We start from the raw sequence: 16,994 nt of genomic DNA on the forward strand, positions 1-16,994 counted from the left end.
TCGTGCACTCACCTATGTGACTTCCCGCACGTTCCCCAAACAGAAAGGAAACAATATGGTCAGGGTCATAAATTCTTAGTTGGTCCTTGTTGTTCCTGTACTTCCCATAATCCACTCCCTGGCTGATTGTAACTTCTTGTATCAATAGTAGCTAATGGCATTAGCCTTATTACCTGGCATCATAAGATTTGTTTGTAGTTAATGTAAAACTTGTTATAGGAACTTGAGGTTATCTGACTAGATACTGATGTATTATTCCTTCTATTGTGGTCTGCCTTATAAATGCTTGTAAGATGTGGAATAAAATCAGCACTATTGGACATCCTCCTCAGTGCTTCTGCCCCCATCTCTCTGCTTCTCGAGTTCTTTTCTTCATCCTCTTACCCTCACATTCCTGGTCAATTTGTCACACTGGCCATGACAAGGCATAATATTCTGTTGTATATATGGACCATATCTTCTTTATCCATTCATTGGTTGAAGGGCGTCTTGGCTCTTTCCACAGTTTGGTAACTGTGGCCATGGCTGCTATGAACATTGGGGTACAGATGGCCCTTCTTTTCACTACATCTGTATTTTTGGGGTTTTGGAAGGGATGGGGTGAGGGATTTAGTGAGCCTGGTGGTGAGTATTAAGGAGTGCACATTTTGCATGGAGCACTGGGTGTGATGAATAAATTATAAATCTTGCAACACTGAAAAAATAAAATAAGGTTTTAAAAAAAAATGAAGTGACCATATCCAGACCTCTGTCTCAGAACAGAGAGATCACAGTCTGTTCTTCAGTGAGCTCTCCAGGCCACATTGTCTTTGTTTCTGTATATGCTACTAAAAACTGCAACATCCTGCATTGTGTACCCCACAGCAGCACTCCTAGCCCTCGCTTTCAGGTCCAGGCACATCTATGCCCTATTTACTTCTAAAACCATCAACCACGCCCAGTTCACACACACACACACACACACACACACACACACACACCCTGCAGCTCCAGGTTTCAGTCTGGGGCTGCCCTAAAGACCTTTCCCCACCACTACTGGTCTGCAAGTCTGTGCCAGTCCCCAGTGCAGGGGGCTTTTGTGGTCTGGTGGCACGGGATCCCAGAGGCTCCCTCCCTTGCCTTCCATTTATTTTCTGAGATCTGCCTGCAGAATCACAGCTCCCCACTTCATACGTCAAAACCAAACACCTGAGATATTCTGTTTATAGAGATCCAGATGTATCTTCTTACTTCACAGGCTTATTTTGTGGTTGTTCAGAATGGTCCAATAGATATGCAGCTGAATTCAGGGAACTGGTTGAAATAGGTCCCCTATCCTCTGTCATCTGTGCCTCTCATCATTTATCATCATTTATCAATATTTATCAAAATTGATATTACTCATCAATAGTAATCAAAACTCACTCACTAACAAGTGAAGGAAACTGAACTCAAACACTCTTAATAAAAAAAAAAATGTATTTTGTTGTTTAACCAAGACACCCAGAAGTGGAACTGGCCTCGGGCAAATTTAGAACTAGAGATTAAAAAATGTCATAAGGCATATTCCTCTTGCTCTCATTCTCTTTCTCTCCCTTTCTCTGTTTTAAGCCTAGTTCCCTCTTTATGTTAGAAATATTTGCTTTGACTACAAACAGACTTCATTTATGAAGCTAATGAAGATGGCAGTTCCTCATTTTCAATAGCCAGCTTCCAACTTTAAGAAAATGATACAGAGGTTTTTGTTTGTAGCTATTATCAATCTAATATCCATATACCAATACAAATACTAATGCCAAGGAAAGTCTTTTATACATTAGCTGGGTCAGTGACACATATTGGCTATTCACTATTCACTATCACCAAAGACATAGGATATTATAATTCGCCAATTCTAGGATCCATGTCTGGTAAAGAGGTTGAACATACCACCTTAACTGACATCTAACTAGAAGGAACTTGCGCACATACCTGTGTCTCAGATTTGATGGCTAAAGCCTAAGGAATGAGCCAAAGATTACTTGGCTTTCATAGCCAATAGGGCTTCTATTCATGTGTACCAGAGTAATATAACAAAAAGAAGAGGTTATTAACTAGCTACTTCTCCAGAGAGGAAACAAGAACATGCATTTTCCAGTCTTTCCCTGAAGAAAAACACTTTCCCTGGATTATCTGCATATTTTTAAAGTTGCTGCCTAAGGGCAACAGTTCTAATCAGCTTCAATCAAAGTGCTGACTGTAATCATCTTTGGGACAATGATGGGTCTTGGCACACTCTCAACTACTGGGGGCAACTAAATCAAAGGAGGCAGTTTGGACAGTTATGAAGGTTAGAGAAACAATTCTGGGCTGACTGATGAGGTCACTCTGTCAAGACTGGAAGAAGCAGCTCTTTTATCTATTGCACAGAAACAGCACAGAGAGTCAAGAATAATGAAGAAATGAATATGTTCAAAACAGAAGAACACAGTAAATATCCAGTATCCAAGCTTAAAGAAATAGATTTAAGTGATATACCTGAAAGAGACATCAAAATAATGAAGATAAAGATATTCATCAAGTCAAGAGAACAATGTGTGAACAAAGCAAGATTTTAATAAAAAGACAGAAAACATAAAAAGCAACATACAGAAACCACAGTGCTGAAAAATACAATAAGTAAAAAATTCCATAGAGGATTGGAACAACAAACTAGATAAAGTGAAAGAAAGGATTGGAGAACCTAAATATAGGGCAGTAGGATACATTAAGAGAAGCAAAAAGAAAAAAAAATGAAAGACTGAAGATAGCTTAAGGATTTATACAACAATATTAAGTAGGTCAATATACACATTATAGAGTACCTAGAAGCAGAAGAGAGAGAGAGAAAAGAGCAGAAAGCTTATTTAGAGAAATAATGGCTGAAAACTTCCCTAACCTGGGGAAAGAAACAGATATCCCAATGCAGGAAGTCCAAAAATTCCCAAATAAGAAGAATCCAAAGAGAAACATTAAAATTAAATTGTCAAAAATTAAAGAAATATAATGATTAAATTGTCCAAAATCAAAGACAAGGAGAGAATTTTAAAAAATATTTTATTTATTTACTTGACAGAGAGATGGAGACAGAAAACAAGTACACAGCACAGCAGATAGGGAGAAGGAAAAGCAGGCTCTCCACTGAGCAGGGAGCCCCAGGCGGGGCTTGATCCCAGGGCCCCAGAATCATGACCTGACCCGAAGGAGCCACTTTAACCAATTGAGCCACCCAAGTGCCCCAACAAGGAAAGAATCTTAAAAGAAGAAAAAGAACAACCTATATATGGAAGGAAATTCCCACTGACCATCAGCAGATTTTTTAGTAGAAATGTTTCAGGCTAGAAGTAATGGCATGCTAAATTCAAAGTACCTTAAAAACAAAAAGAAAACAAACAAGCAAACAACAACAACAAAAAAAAAACCTTTGCCAACCAAGAATACATTACTTAGAAAAATTGTCCTTCAGATTTGAGAGTTTTCCAAACAAAAAAACCTGAAAGAAATCATTACCACTAGACCAGCCGAAAAAGAAATGTTAAAGGGGGGTTTTCAAGATGTAACAAAGGATGCTAGTTTAACAAGAAAATAAGAAAGTATAAAATTCACTTGTAAGGATAAATATACAGTTAAATTTAAAATACTCTATTAGGTAATGGTGATGGGTAAATCACTTATAATTCTAGTATGAAGGGTAAAAGACAAAAGTATTAAAAATAACAATAATTAGGGAGGAGGAGTCAAGATGGCGGAGAAGTAGCAGGCTGAGACTACTTCAGCTAGCCGGAGATCAGCTAGATAGCTTATCTAAAGATTGCAAACACCTGAAAATCCATCAGCAGATCGAAGAGAAGAAGAACAGCAATTCTGGAAACAGAAAAACAACCACTTTCTGAAAGGTAGGACCGACGGAGAAGTGAATCCAAAGCGACAGGAAGATAGACTCCGGGGGGAGGGGCCGGCTCCCGGCAAGCGGCGGAGCAACGGTGCACAAAATCAGGACTTTTAAAAGTCTGTTCCGCTGAGGGACATCGCTCCAGAGGCTAAACCGGGGCGAAGCCCACATGGGGTCAGCGTGGCCTCAGGTCCCGCAGGGTCACAGAAGGATCGGGGGTGTCTGACTGTCGCAGAGCTTGCGGGTATTGGAACGGGAAAGCCGGCTACAGAGACAGAGCCGACAGTAAGCTCACAGGTCGGAGTTACCTTGAACCGGTCGCAGGCTCGGTGAGCTCGGAGCGCGGCCGGAGGTCAGGCAGACCGGAGTAACTGGGCGCTGTTCTCTGAGGGCGTACTGAGGAGTGGGGCCCTGGGCTCTCGGCTCCTCCGGGCCGGAGACCAGGAGGCCGCCATTTGTATTCCCCGTCCTCTGGAACTCTACGGAAAGCACTCAGGGAACAAAAGCTCCTGAAAGCAAATCCGAGCGGATTACTCACCCCTGGCCCCTGATAAAGGCGGTGCAATTCCACCTGGGGCAAAGACACTTGAGAATCACTACAACAGGCCCCTCCCCCAGAAGATCAACAAGAAATCCAGCCGAGACCAAGTTCACCTACCAAGGAGTGCTGTTTCAATACCAAGGAGAGTAGCAGAATTCCAGAGGAAGAGAAAGCAAAGCACGGAACTCATGGCTTTCTCCCTGTGATTTTTTTTAGTCTTGCAGTTAATTTTTTTCTTTTTCATTTTTAGTTTTTTTTCTCGCCTTCTGGTTAAATTTTTTTTTAACTTTTACCTTTTCCTTTTTTAACGTTTTTTAACTAGTTTATCTAATATATATATTTTTTCTTTTTTATATTTTTCTTATTTGATTTCTTTTTTTTTTAAATTCTTTTGTTTTCTTTTTTTTTTCTTTTTTCTTTTTTTTTCTTTTTTCTTTTTTTTTTTCTTTCTTCCTTTTTGAACCTCTTTTTATCCCCTATCTCCCCCCACACAATTTGGGATCTCTTCTAATTTGGTTAAAGCATATTTTCCTGGGGTTGTTGCCACCCTTTTAGCATTTTCCTTGCTCCTTCATATACTCTTATCCGGACAAAATGAGAAGACGGAAAAATTCAACACAAAAAAAAGAACAAGAGGCAGTACCGAAGGCTAGGGACCTAATCAATTCAGACATTGGTAATATGTCAGATCTAGAGTTCAGAATGACAATTCTCAGGGTTCTAGCCGGGCTCGAAAAAGGCATGGAAGATGTTAGAGAAACCCTCTTGAGAGATATAAAAGCCCTTTCTGGAGAAATAAAAGAACTAAAATCTAACCAAGATGAAATCAAAAAAGCTATTAATGAGGTGCAATCAAAAATGGAGGCGCTCACTGCTAGGATAAATGAAGCAGAAGAAAGAATTAGTGATATAGAAGACCAAGTGATAGAGAATAAAGAAGCTGAGCAAAAGAGAGACAAACAGCTACTGGACCACGAGGGGAGAATTCGAGAGATAAGTGACACCATAAGACGAAACAACATTAGAATAATTGGGATTCCAGAAGAAGAAGAAAGAGAGAGGGGAGCAGAAGGTATACTGGAGAGAATTATTGGGGAGAATTTCCCCAATATGGCAAAGGGAACGAGCATCAAAATTCAGGAGGTTCAGAGAACGCCCCTCAAAATCAATAAGAATAGGCCCACACCCCATCACCTAATAGTAAAATTTACAAGTCTCAGTGACAAAGAGAAAATCCTGTAAGCAGCTCGGGAAAAGAAGTCTGTAACATACAATGGTAAAAATATTAGATTGGCAGCTGACTTATCCACAGAGACCTGGCAGGCCAGAAAGAGCTGGCATGATATTTTCAGAGCACTAAACGAGACAAACATGCAGCCAAGAATACTATATCCAGCCAGGCTATCATTGAAAATAGAAGGAGAGACTAAAAGCTTCCAGGACAAACAAAAACTGAAAGAATTTGCAAACACCAAACCAGCTCTACAGGAAATATTGAAAGGGGTCCTCTAAGCAAAGAGAGAGCCTACAAGTGCTAGATCAGAAAGGAACAGAGACAATATACAGTAACAGTCACCTTACAGGCAATACAATGGCACTGAATTCATATCTCTCAATAATTACTCTGAATGTTAATGGGCTAAATGCCCCTGTCAAAAGACACAGGGTATCAGAATGGATAAAAAAACAAAACCCATCTATATGTTGCCTCCAAGAAACTCATTTTAAGCCCGAAGACACCTCCAGATTTAAAGTGAGGGGGTGGAAAAGAATTTACCATGCTAATGGACATCAGAAGAAAGCAGGAGTGGCAATCCTTAGATCAGATCAATTAGATTTTAAGCCAAAGACTATAATAAGAGATGAGGAAGGACACTATATCATACTCAAAGGGTCTGTCCAACAAGAAGATTTAACAATTTTAAATATCGATGCCCCCAACGTGGGAGCAGCCAGCTATATAAACCAATTAATAACAAAATCAAAGAAACACATCAACAATAATACAATAATAGTAGGGGACTTTAACACTCCCCTCACTGAAATGGACAGATCATTCAAGCAAAAGATCAGCAAGGAAATAAAGGCCTTAAACGACACACTGGACCAGATGACATCACAGATATATTCAGAACATTTCATCCCAAAGCAACAGAATACACATTCTTCTCTAGTGCACATGGAACATTCTCCAGAATAGATCACATCCTCGGTCCTAAATCAGGACTCAACCGGTATCAAAAGATTGGGATCATTCCCTGCATATTTTCAGACCACAATGCTCTATAGCTAGAACTCAACCACAAAAGGAAGTTTGGAAAGAACCCAAATACATGGAGACTAAACAGCATCCTTCTAAAGAATGAATGGGTCAACCAGGAAATTAAAGAAGAATTGAAAAAAATCATGGAAACAAATGATAATGAAAATACAACGGTTCAAAATCTGTGGGACACAACAAAGGCAGTCCTGAGAGGAAAATATATAGCGGTACAAGCCTTTCTCAAGAAACAAGAAAGGTCTCAGGTACACAACCTAACCCTACACCTAAAGGAGCTGGAGAAAGAACAAGAAAGAAACCCTAAACCCAGCAGGAGAAGAGAAATCATAAAGATCAGAGCAGAAATCAATGAAATAGAAACCAAAAAAACAATAGAACAAATCAACGAAACTAGGAGCTGGTTCTTTGAAAGAATTAATAAAATTGATAAACCCCTGGCCCGACTTATCAAAAAGAAAAGAGAAAGGAACCAAATAAATAAAATCATGAATGAAAGAGGAGAGATCACAACTAACACCAAAGAAATACAAACTGTTATAAGAACATACTATGAGCAACTCTACGCCAATAAATTTGACAATCTGGAAGAAATGGATGCATTCCTAGAAACATATAAACTACCACAACTGAACCAGGAAGAAATAGAAAGCCTGAACAGACCCATAACCAGTAAGGAGATTGAAACAGTCATAAAAATCTGCAAACAAACAAAAGGCCAGGGCCAGACGGCTTCCCGGGGGAATTCTACCAAACATTTAAAGAAGAACTAATTCCTATTCTCCTGAAACTGTTCCAAAAAATAGAAATGGAAGGAAAACTTCCAAACTCATTTTATGAGGCCAGCATCACCTTGATCCCAAAACCAGGAAAGGATCGATCAAAAAAGAGAGCTATAGACCAATATCCTTGATGAACACAGATGCGAAAATACTCAACAAAATACTAGCCAATAGGATTCAACAGTACATTAAAAGGATTATTCACCACGACCAAGTGGGATTTATCCCAGGGCTGCAAGGTTGGTTCAACATCGGCAAATCAGTCAATGTGATACAACACATCAATAAAAGAAAGAACAAGAACCATATGATACTCTGAATAGATGCTGGAAAAGCATTTGACAAAGTACAGCATCCCTTCCTGATCAAAACTCTTCAAAGTGTAGGGATAGAGGGCACATACCTCAATATCATCAAAGCCATCTATGAAAAACCCACCGCAAATATCATTCTCAATGGAGAAAAACTGAAAGCTTTTCCGCTAAGGTCAGGAAAACGACAGGGATGTCCATTATCACCACTGCTATTCAACATAGTACTAGAGGTCCTAGCCTCAGCAATCAGACAACAAAAGGAAATTAAAGGCATCCAAATCGGCAAAGAAGAAGTCAAATTATCACTCTTCACAGATGATATGATACTATATGTGGAAAACCCAAAAGACTCCACTCCAAAACTGCTAGAACTTATACAGGAATTCAGTAAAGTGTCAGGATATAAAATCAATGCACAGAAATCAGGTGCATTTCTCTACACCAACAGCAAGACAGAAGAAAGAGAAATTAAGGAGTCAATCCCATTTACAATTGCACCCAAAACCATAAGATACCTAGGAATAAACCTAACCAAAGAGACACAGAATCTATACTCAGAAAACTATAAAGTACTCATGAAAGAAATTGAGGAAGACACAGAGAAATGGAAAAATGTTCCATGCTCCTGGATTGGAAGAATAAATATTGTGAAAATGTCTATGCTACCTAAAGCAATCTACACATTTAATGCAATTCCTATCAAAGTACCATCCATCTTTTTCAAAGAAATGGAACAAATAATTCTAAAATTTATATGCAACCAGAAAAGACCTCGAATAGCCAAAGGGATATTGAAAAAGAAAGCCAACGTTGGTGGCATCACCATTCCGGACTTCAGGCTCTATTACAAAGCTGTCATCATCAAGACAGCATGGTACTGGCACAAAAACAGACACATAGATCAATGGAACAGAATAGAGAGCCCAGAAATAGACCCTCAACTCTACAGTCAACTAATCTTCGACAAAGCAGGAAAGAATGTCCAATGGAAAAAAGACAGCCTCTTCAATAAATGGTGCTGGGAAAATTGGACAGCCACATGAAGAAAAATGAAATTAGACCATTTCCTTACACCACACACAAAAATAGACTCAAAATGGATGAAGGACCTCAATGTGCGAAAGGAATCCATCAAAATCCTTGAGGAGAACACAGGCAGCAACCTCTTCGACCTCAGCCGCAGCAACATCTTCCTAGGAACAATGCCAAAGGCAAGGGAAGCAAGGGAAAAAATGAACTATTGGAATTTCATCCAGATCAAAAGCTTTTGCACAGCAAAGGAAACAGTTAACAAAATCAAAAGACAACTGACAGAATGGGAGAAGATATTTGCAAACGACATATCAGATAAAGGACTAGTGTCCAGAATCTATAAAGAACTTAGCAAACTCCACACCCAAAGAACAAATAATCCAATCAAGAAATGGGCAGAGGACATGAACAGACATTTCTGCAAAGAAGACATCCAGATGGCCAACAGACACATGAAAAAGTGCTCCATATCACTCGGCATCAGGGAAATACAAATCAAAACCACAATGAGATATCACCTCACACCAGTCAGAATGGCTAAAATCAACAAGTCAGGAAATGACAGATGCTGGCGAGGATGCGGAGAAAGGGGAACTCTCCTACACTGTTGGTGGGAATGCAAGCTGGTGCAGCCACTCTGGAAAACAGCATGGAGGTTCCTCAAAATGTTGAAAATAGAACTGCCCTATGACCCAGCAATTGCACTATTGGGTATTTACCCTAAAGATACAAACATAGTGATCCAAAGGGGCACGTGCACCCAAATGTTTATAGCAGCAATGTCCACAATAGCCAAACTGTGGAAAGAACCTAGATGTCCATCAACAGATGAATGGATCAAGAAGATGTGGGATATATACACAATGGAATACTATGCAGCCATCAAAAGAAATGAAATCTTGCCATTTGCGACAACATGGATGGAACTAGAGCGTATCATGCTTAGCGAAATAAGTCAAGCAGAGAAAGACAACTATCATATGATCTCCCTGATATGAGGAAGTGGTGATGCAACATGGGGGCTTAAGTGGGTAGGAGAAGAATAAATGAAACAAGATGGGATTGGGAGGGAGACAAACCATAAGTGACTCTTAATCTCACAAAACAAACTGAGGGTTGCTGGGGAGAGGGGGTTTGGGAGAAGGGGGTGGGATTATGGACATTGGGGAGGGTATGTGCTTTGGTGAGTGCTGTGAAGTGTGTAAACCTGGTGATTCACAGACCTGTACCCCTGGGGATAAAAATATATGTTTATAAAAAATTAAAAATTAAAAAAATAATAACAATAATTAAAATAATGTGTTATTGGATACTCAATGTAAAAAATATGGAAATTGTGATATCAAAACTAAAATATGAGAGGGGGAGTGTAAAAATAAAGATCTTTTGCATGCATTCAAAATTAAGCTGTTATTAAAATAAACTGTTATAAATATATTTTATGTAAGCCTCATGATAACCATAGGGCAAAAGCCTATAATAGATACACAAAAAAATAAAGAAAAAGAGATCAAAGAATACTCATTACAGCCCCAATGAGTGACAAAGGAAAAGAAAAGGAGAGGAAGAAAGGAATATGAGAATTACTAAACAATTAGAAAAAAGATAAAGGCAATAGTAAATCTGTCGCTCTCGCCAGCAAGAACGACCAGGAGACCTCAGCGAAGCAAGCTTTATTTCTGGGTAGCTGTTGGGATCTCTCTCTCCCCCGCCCGTGCATGTCTATATATACCAAGGTTGCACAACCAATCACTCGCAGCCACATAGATACAAAATCTTAAGTTCCGCCTACTGGCTCTCATCCAGCCGCCATCTTAATGGCGTGTTTACTTTCGGGCACCGAAAAAGTCAGGCGGCGCCCGAGGCCCCCACGAGGGCCCAGCCGGAGCAGCTCCGCATCGTCGCCACCTGTCGGTGGCAACAGCTTGAGGCAGCGGCGGCCGAGGCAACAAGCGGGCACGGCGGAGCCCAAAAGCATCACCGCGCATGCGCTACAAGCCGCTCGGGCACCGACATAAATCCATACCTATCAATACAAATGTAAATGGACTAAATTATGTTTTTAATAAAACACAGAGTGGCTGATGGATTAAAAGAAGGTAAATCTATATGCTGCCTATAAGAGACTCACTTAAGATTTAGTATACACAGAGATTGAAAGTAAAGAGATGGAAAAAGATATGTCATGTAAATAGAAACAAAAAGAGAGCAGAAGTAACTATACTTCAGCAAAAAGGAGTTTAAGCAACAAACTAAAACCAGAGGAAAAAAAAGTCATTATATAATGATAAAGGACTTAATTCATCAAAGTTAAAGTATTTTTAAGTATTTATGCACCCAACATAGGAACACCTAAATATATAAAACAAATATTGCTAGATCTGAAAGGAGAAACATACAGAAATATAATAATAACAGGGAACTTCAAAGCGCCACTTCCAGCAGTGGATAGATCATCCAGACAGAAAATCAATAAGGAAACAATGACAAGCAACACAGAAAAACAGATGGATTTAACAGATATATACAGAATATTCCAACCATTAGCAGAAGAATGCACATTTTTTAAAGGCACGTGAAATATTTTGCAACATAGATTATTTGTTAGGCCATAAAACAAGTTTTAATAGATTTAAGAAGATTTAAATCCTATCAAGGTCTTATCTGACCACCATGGTGAGAAACTGGAAATAAGTTAGAAGAAGAAAATTAGAAAACTAAACTCACAAGTGCATGTAAATTAAATAACATGCTCCTGGAAAACCATTTGATGAAAAGGAAATAAAAAGAAAATCAAAAAATAACTTGAGAAAATTAAGATGGAAACACCACATACCAAAACCTATGGAATATAGTAAAAGCAGTGCTAAGACAGAATTATGTGGATTAATATCAGCATTAAGAAAAAAAATCGACGGAAGAGTCAAGATGGCGGAGAAGTAGCAGGCTGAGACTACTTCAGCTAGCCGGAGATCAGCTAGATAGCTTATCTAAAGATTGCAAACACCTGAAAATCCATCGGCAGATCGAAGAGAAGAACAGCAATTCTGGAAACAGAAAAACAGCCACTTTCTGAAAGGTAGGACCGGCGGAGAAGTGAATCCAAAGCAACGGGAAGATAGACCCCGGGGGGGAGGGGCTGGCTCCCGGGAAGCGGCGGAGCAACCGCGCACAAAATCAGGACTTTTAAAAGTCTGTTCCGCTGAGGGACATCGCTCCAGAGGCTACCCAGGGCAAAGCCCACACGGGGTCAGCGTGGCCTCGGGTCCCGCAGGGTCACAGAAGGATCGGGGGTGTCTGAGTGTCGCAGAGCTTGCGGGTATTGGAACGGGAAAGCCAGCTACAGAGACAGAGCCGACAGTAAGCTCGCAGCTCGGGGTGACCTTGAACCGGTCTAAGGCTCGGTGAGCTCGGAGCGCCGCCGGAGGTCAGGCAGACGGGAGTAACTGGGCGCTGTTCTCTGAGGGCGCACTGAGGAGTGGGGCCCTGGGCTCTCGGCTGCTCCGGGCCGGAGACCAGGAGGCCACCATTTGTATTCCCGTCCTCCGGAACTCTATGGAAAGCGCTCAGGGAACAAAAGCTCCTGAAAGGAAACCCGAGCGGATTACTCACCCCGGCCCCTGATAAGGGCGGTGCAATTCCGCCTGGGGCAAAGACACTTGGGAATCACTACAACAGGCCCCTCCCCCAGAAGATCAACAAGAAATCCAGCCGAGACCAAGTTCACCTACCAAGGAGTACGGTTTCAATACCAAGGAGAGCAGCAGAATTCCAGAGGAGGAGAAAGCCAAGCGTGGAACTCATGGCTTTTTCCCTGTGATTTTTTTTAGTCTTGCAGGTAATTTAATTTTTTTTTTTTTTTTCTCGCCTTCGGGTAAAATTTTTTTTTTAACTGTTACCTTTTTCTTTTTTAACGATTTTTTACTAGTTTATCTAATATATATATATTTTCTTTTTTACATTTTTCTTAGGTGTTTTCTCTTTTTTAAATTCTTTTCTTTTCTTTTTTTTTCTTTTTTCTTTTTTTTTTTCTTTCTTTCTTCCTTTTTGAACCTCTTTTTATCCCCTTTCTCCCCCCTCACGATTTTGAATCTCTTCTAATTTGGTTAAAGCATATTTTCCTGGGGTTGTTGCCACCCTTTTAGTATTTTACTAGCCCCTTCATATACTCTTATCTGGACAAAATGACAAGACGGAAAAATTCAACACAAAAAAAAGAACAAGAGGCAGTACCGAAGGCTAGGGACCTAATCAATACAGACATTGGTAATATGTCAGATCTAGAGTTCAGAATGACAATTCTCAAGGTTCTAGCCGGGCTCGAAAAAGGCATGGAAGATATTAGAGAAACCCTCTTGAGAGATATAAAAGCCCTTTCTGGAGAAATAAAAGAACTAAAATCTAACCAAGTTGAAATCAAAAAAGCTATTAATGAGGTGCAATCAAAAATGGAGGCTCTCACTGCTAGAATAAATGAGGCAGAAGAAAGAATTAGTGATATAGAAGACCAAATGACAGAGATTAAAGAAGCTGAGCAAAAGAGGGACAAACAGCTACTGGACCACGAGGGGAGAATTCGAGAGATAAGTGACACCATAAGACGAAACAACATTAGAATAATTGGGATTCCAGAAGAAGAAGAAAGAGAGAGGGGAGCAGAAGGTATACTGGAGAGAATTATTGGGGAGAATTTCCCCAATATGGCAAAGGGAACGAGCATCAAAATTCAGGAGGTTCAGAGAACGCCCCTCAAAATCAATAAGAATAGGCCCACACCCCGTCACCTAATAGTAAAATTTACAAGTCTCAGTGACAAAGAGAAAATCCTGAAAGCAGCCCGGGAAAAGAAGTCTGTAACATACAATGGTAAAAATATTAGATTGGCAGCTGACTTATCCACAGAGACCTGGCAGGCCAGAAAGAGCTGGCATGAGATTTTCAGAGCACTAGATGAAAAAAACATGCAGCCAAGAATACTATATCCAGCTAGGCTATCATTGAAAATAGAAGGAGAGATTAAAAGCTTCCAGGACAAACAAAAACTGAAAGAATTTGCAAACACCAAACCAGCTCTACAGGAAATATTGAAAGGGGTCCTCTAAGCAAAGAGAGAGCCTACAAGTGGTAGATCAGAAAGGGACAGAGACCATATAGAGTAACAGTCACCTTACAGGCAATACAATGGCACTGAATTCATATCTCTCAATAGTTACCCTGAATGTTAATGGGCTAAATGCCCCTGTCAAAAGACACAGGGTATCAGAATGGATAAAAAAACAAAACCCATCTATATGTTGCCTCCAAGAAACTCATTTTAAGCCCGAAGACACCTCCAGATTTAAAGTGAGGGGGTGGAAAAGAATTTACCATGCTAATGGACATCAGAAGAAAGCAGGAGTGGCAATCCTTAGATCAGATCAATTAGATTTTAAGCCAAAGACAATAATAAGAGATGAGGAAGGACACTATATCATACTCAAAGGGTCTGTCCAACAAGAAGATTTAACAATTTTAAATATCGATGCCCCCAACGTGGGAGCAGCCAACTATATAAACCAATTAATAACAAAATCAAAGAAACACATCAACAATAATACAATAATAGTAGGGGACTTTAACACTCCCCTCACTGAAATGGACAGATCATTCAAGCAAAAGATCAGCAAGGAAATAAAGGCCTTAAACGACACACTGGACCAGATGGACATCACAGATATATTCAGAACATTTCATCCCAAAGCAACAGAATATACATTCTTCTCTAGTGCACATGGAACATTCTCCAGAATAGATCACATCCTCGGTCCTAAATCAGGACTCAACCGGTATCAAAAGATTGGGATCATTCCCTGCATATTTTCAGACCACAATGCTCTAAAGCTAGAACTCAACCACAAAAGGAAGTTTGGAAAGAACCCAAATACATGGAGACTAAACAGCATCCTTCTAAAGAATGAATGGGTCAACCAGGAAATTAAAGAAGAATTGAAAAAAATCATGGAAACAAATGATAATGAAAATACAACGGTTCAAAATCTGTGGGACACAACAAAGGCAGTCCTGAGAGGAAAATATATAGCGGTACAAGCCTTTCTCAAGAAACAAGAAAGGTCTCAGGTACACAACCTAACCCTACACCTAAAGGAGCTGGAGAAAGAACAAGAAAGAAACCCTAAACCCAGCAGGAGAAGAGAAATCATAAAGATCAGAGCAGAAATCAATGAAATAGAAACCAAAAAAAAAAAACAATAGAACCAATCAATGAAACTAGGAGCTGGTTCTTTGAAAGAATTAATAAAATTGATAAACCCCTGGCCCGACTTATCAAAAAGAAAAGAGAAAGGACCCAAATAAATAAAATCATGAATGAAAGAGGAGAGATCACAACTAACACCAAAGAAATACAAACTATTATAAGAACATACTATGAGCAACTCTACGCCAATAAATTTGACAATCTGGAAGAAATGGATGCATTCCTAGAAACATATAAACTACCACAACTGAACCAGGAAGAAACAGAAAGCCTGAACAGACCCATAACCAGTAAGGAGATTGAAACAGTCATCAAAAATCTGCAAACAAACAAAAGGCCAGGGCCAGACGGCTTCCCGGGGGAATTCTACCAAACATTTAAAGAAGAACTAATTCCTATTCTCCTGAAACTGTTCCAAAAAATAGAAATGGAAGGAAAACTTCCAAACTCATTTTATGAAGCCAGCATCACCTTGATCCCAAAACCAGGAAAGGATCCCACCAAAAAAGAGAGCTATAGACCGATATCCTTGATGAACACAGATGCAAAAATACTCAACAAAATACTAGCCAATAGGATTCAACAGTACATTAAAAGGATTATTCACCACGACCAAGTGGGATTTATTCCAGGGCTGCAAGGTTGGTTCAACATCCGCAAATCAGTCAATGTGATACAACACATCAATAAAAGAAAGAACAAGAACCATATGATACTCTCAATAGATGCTGAAAAAGCATTTGACAAAGTACAGCATCCCTTCCTGATCAAAACTCTTCAAAGTGTAGGGATAGAGGGCACATACCTCAATATCATCAAAGCCATCTATGAAAAACCCACCGCAAATATCATTCTCAATGGAGAAAAACTGAAAGCTTTTCCGCTAAGGTCAGGAACACGGCAGGGATGTCCATTATCACCACTGCTATTCAACATAGTACTAGAGGTCCTAGCCTCAGCAATCAGACAACAAAAGGAAATTAAAGGCATCCAAATCGGCAAAGAAGAAGTCAAATTATCACTCTTCGCAGATGATATGATACTATATGTGGAAAACCCAAAAGACTCCACTCCAAAACTGCTAGAACTTATACAGGAATTCAGTAAAGTGTCAGGATATAAAATCAATGCACAGAAATCAGGTGCATTTCTCTACACCAACAGCAAGACAGAAGAAAGAGAAATTAAGGAGTCAATCCCATTTACAATTGCACCCAAAACCATAAGATACCTAGGAATAAACCTAACCAAAGAGACACAGAATCTATACTCAGAAAACTATAAAGTACTCATGAAAGAAATTGAGGAAGACACAAAGAAATGGAAAAATGTTCCATGCTCCTGGATTGGAAGAATAAATATTGTGAAAATGTCTATGCTACCTAAAGCAATCTACACATTTAATTCAATTCCTATCAAAGTACCATCCATCTTTTTCAAAGAAATGGAACAAATAATTCTAAAATTTATATGCAACCAGAAAAGACCTCGAATAGCCAAAGGGATATTGAAAAAGAAAGCCAACGTTGGTGGCATCACCATCCCGGACTTCAACCTCTATTACAAAGCTGTTGTCATCAAGACAGCATGGTACTGGCACAAAAACAGACACATAGATCAATGGAACAGAATAGAGAGCCCAGAAATAGACCCTCAACTCTACAGTCAACTAATCTTCGACAAAGCAGGAAAGAATGTCCAATGGAAAAAAGACAGCCTCTTCAATAAATGGTGCTGGGAAAATTGGACAGCCACATGCAGAAAAATGAAATTGGACCATTTGCTTACACCACACACAAAAATAGACTCAAAATGGATGAAGGACCTCAATGTGCAAAGGAATCCATCAATATCCTTGAGGAGAACACAGGCAGCAACCTCTTCGACCTCTGCCGCAGCAAC

The sequence above is a fragment of the Mustela erminea genome, chromosome 9 (genome assembly GCF_009829155.1).
Source record: "Mustela erminea isolate mMusErm1 chromosome 9, mMusErm1.Pri, whole genome shotgun sequence".
Classification (NCBI taxonomy): Eukaryota; Metazoa; Chordata; class Mammalia; order Carnivora; family Mustelidae; genus Mustela; species Mustela erminea.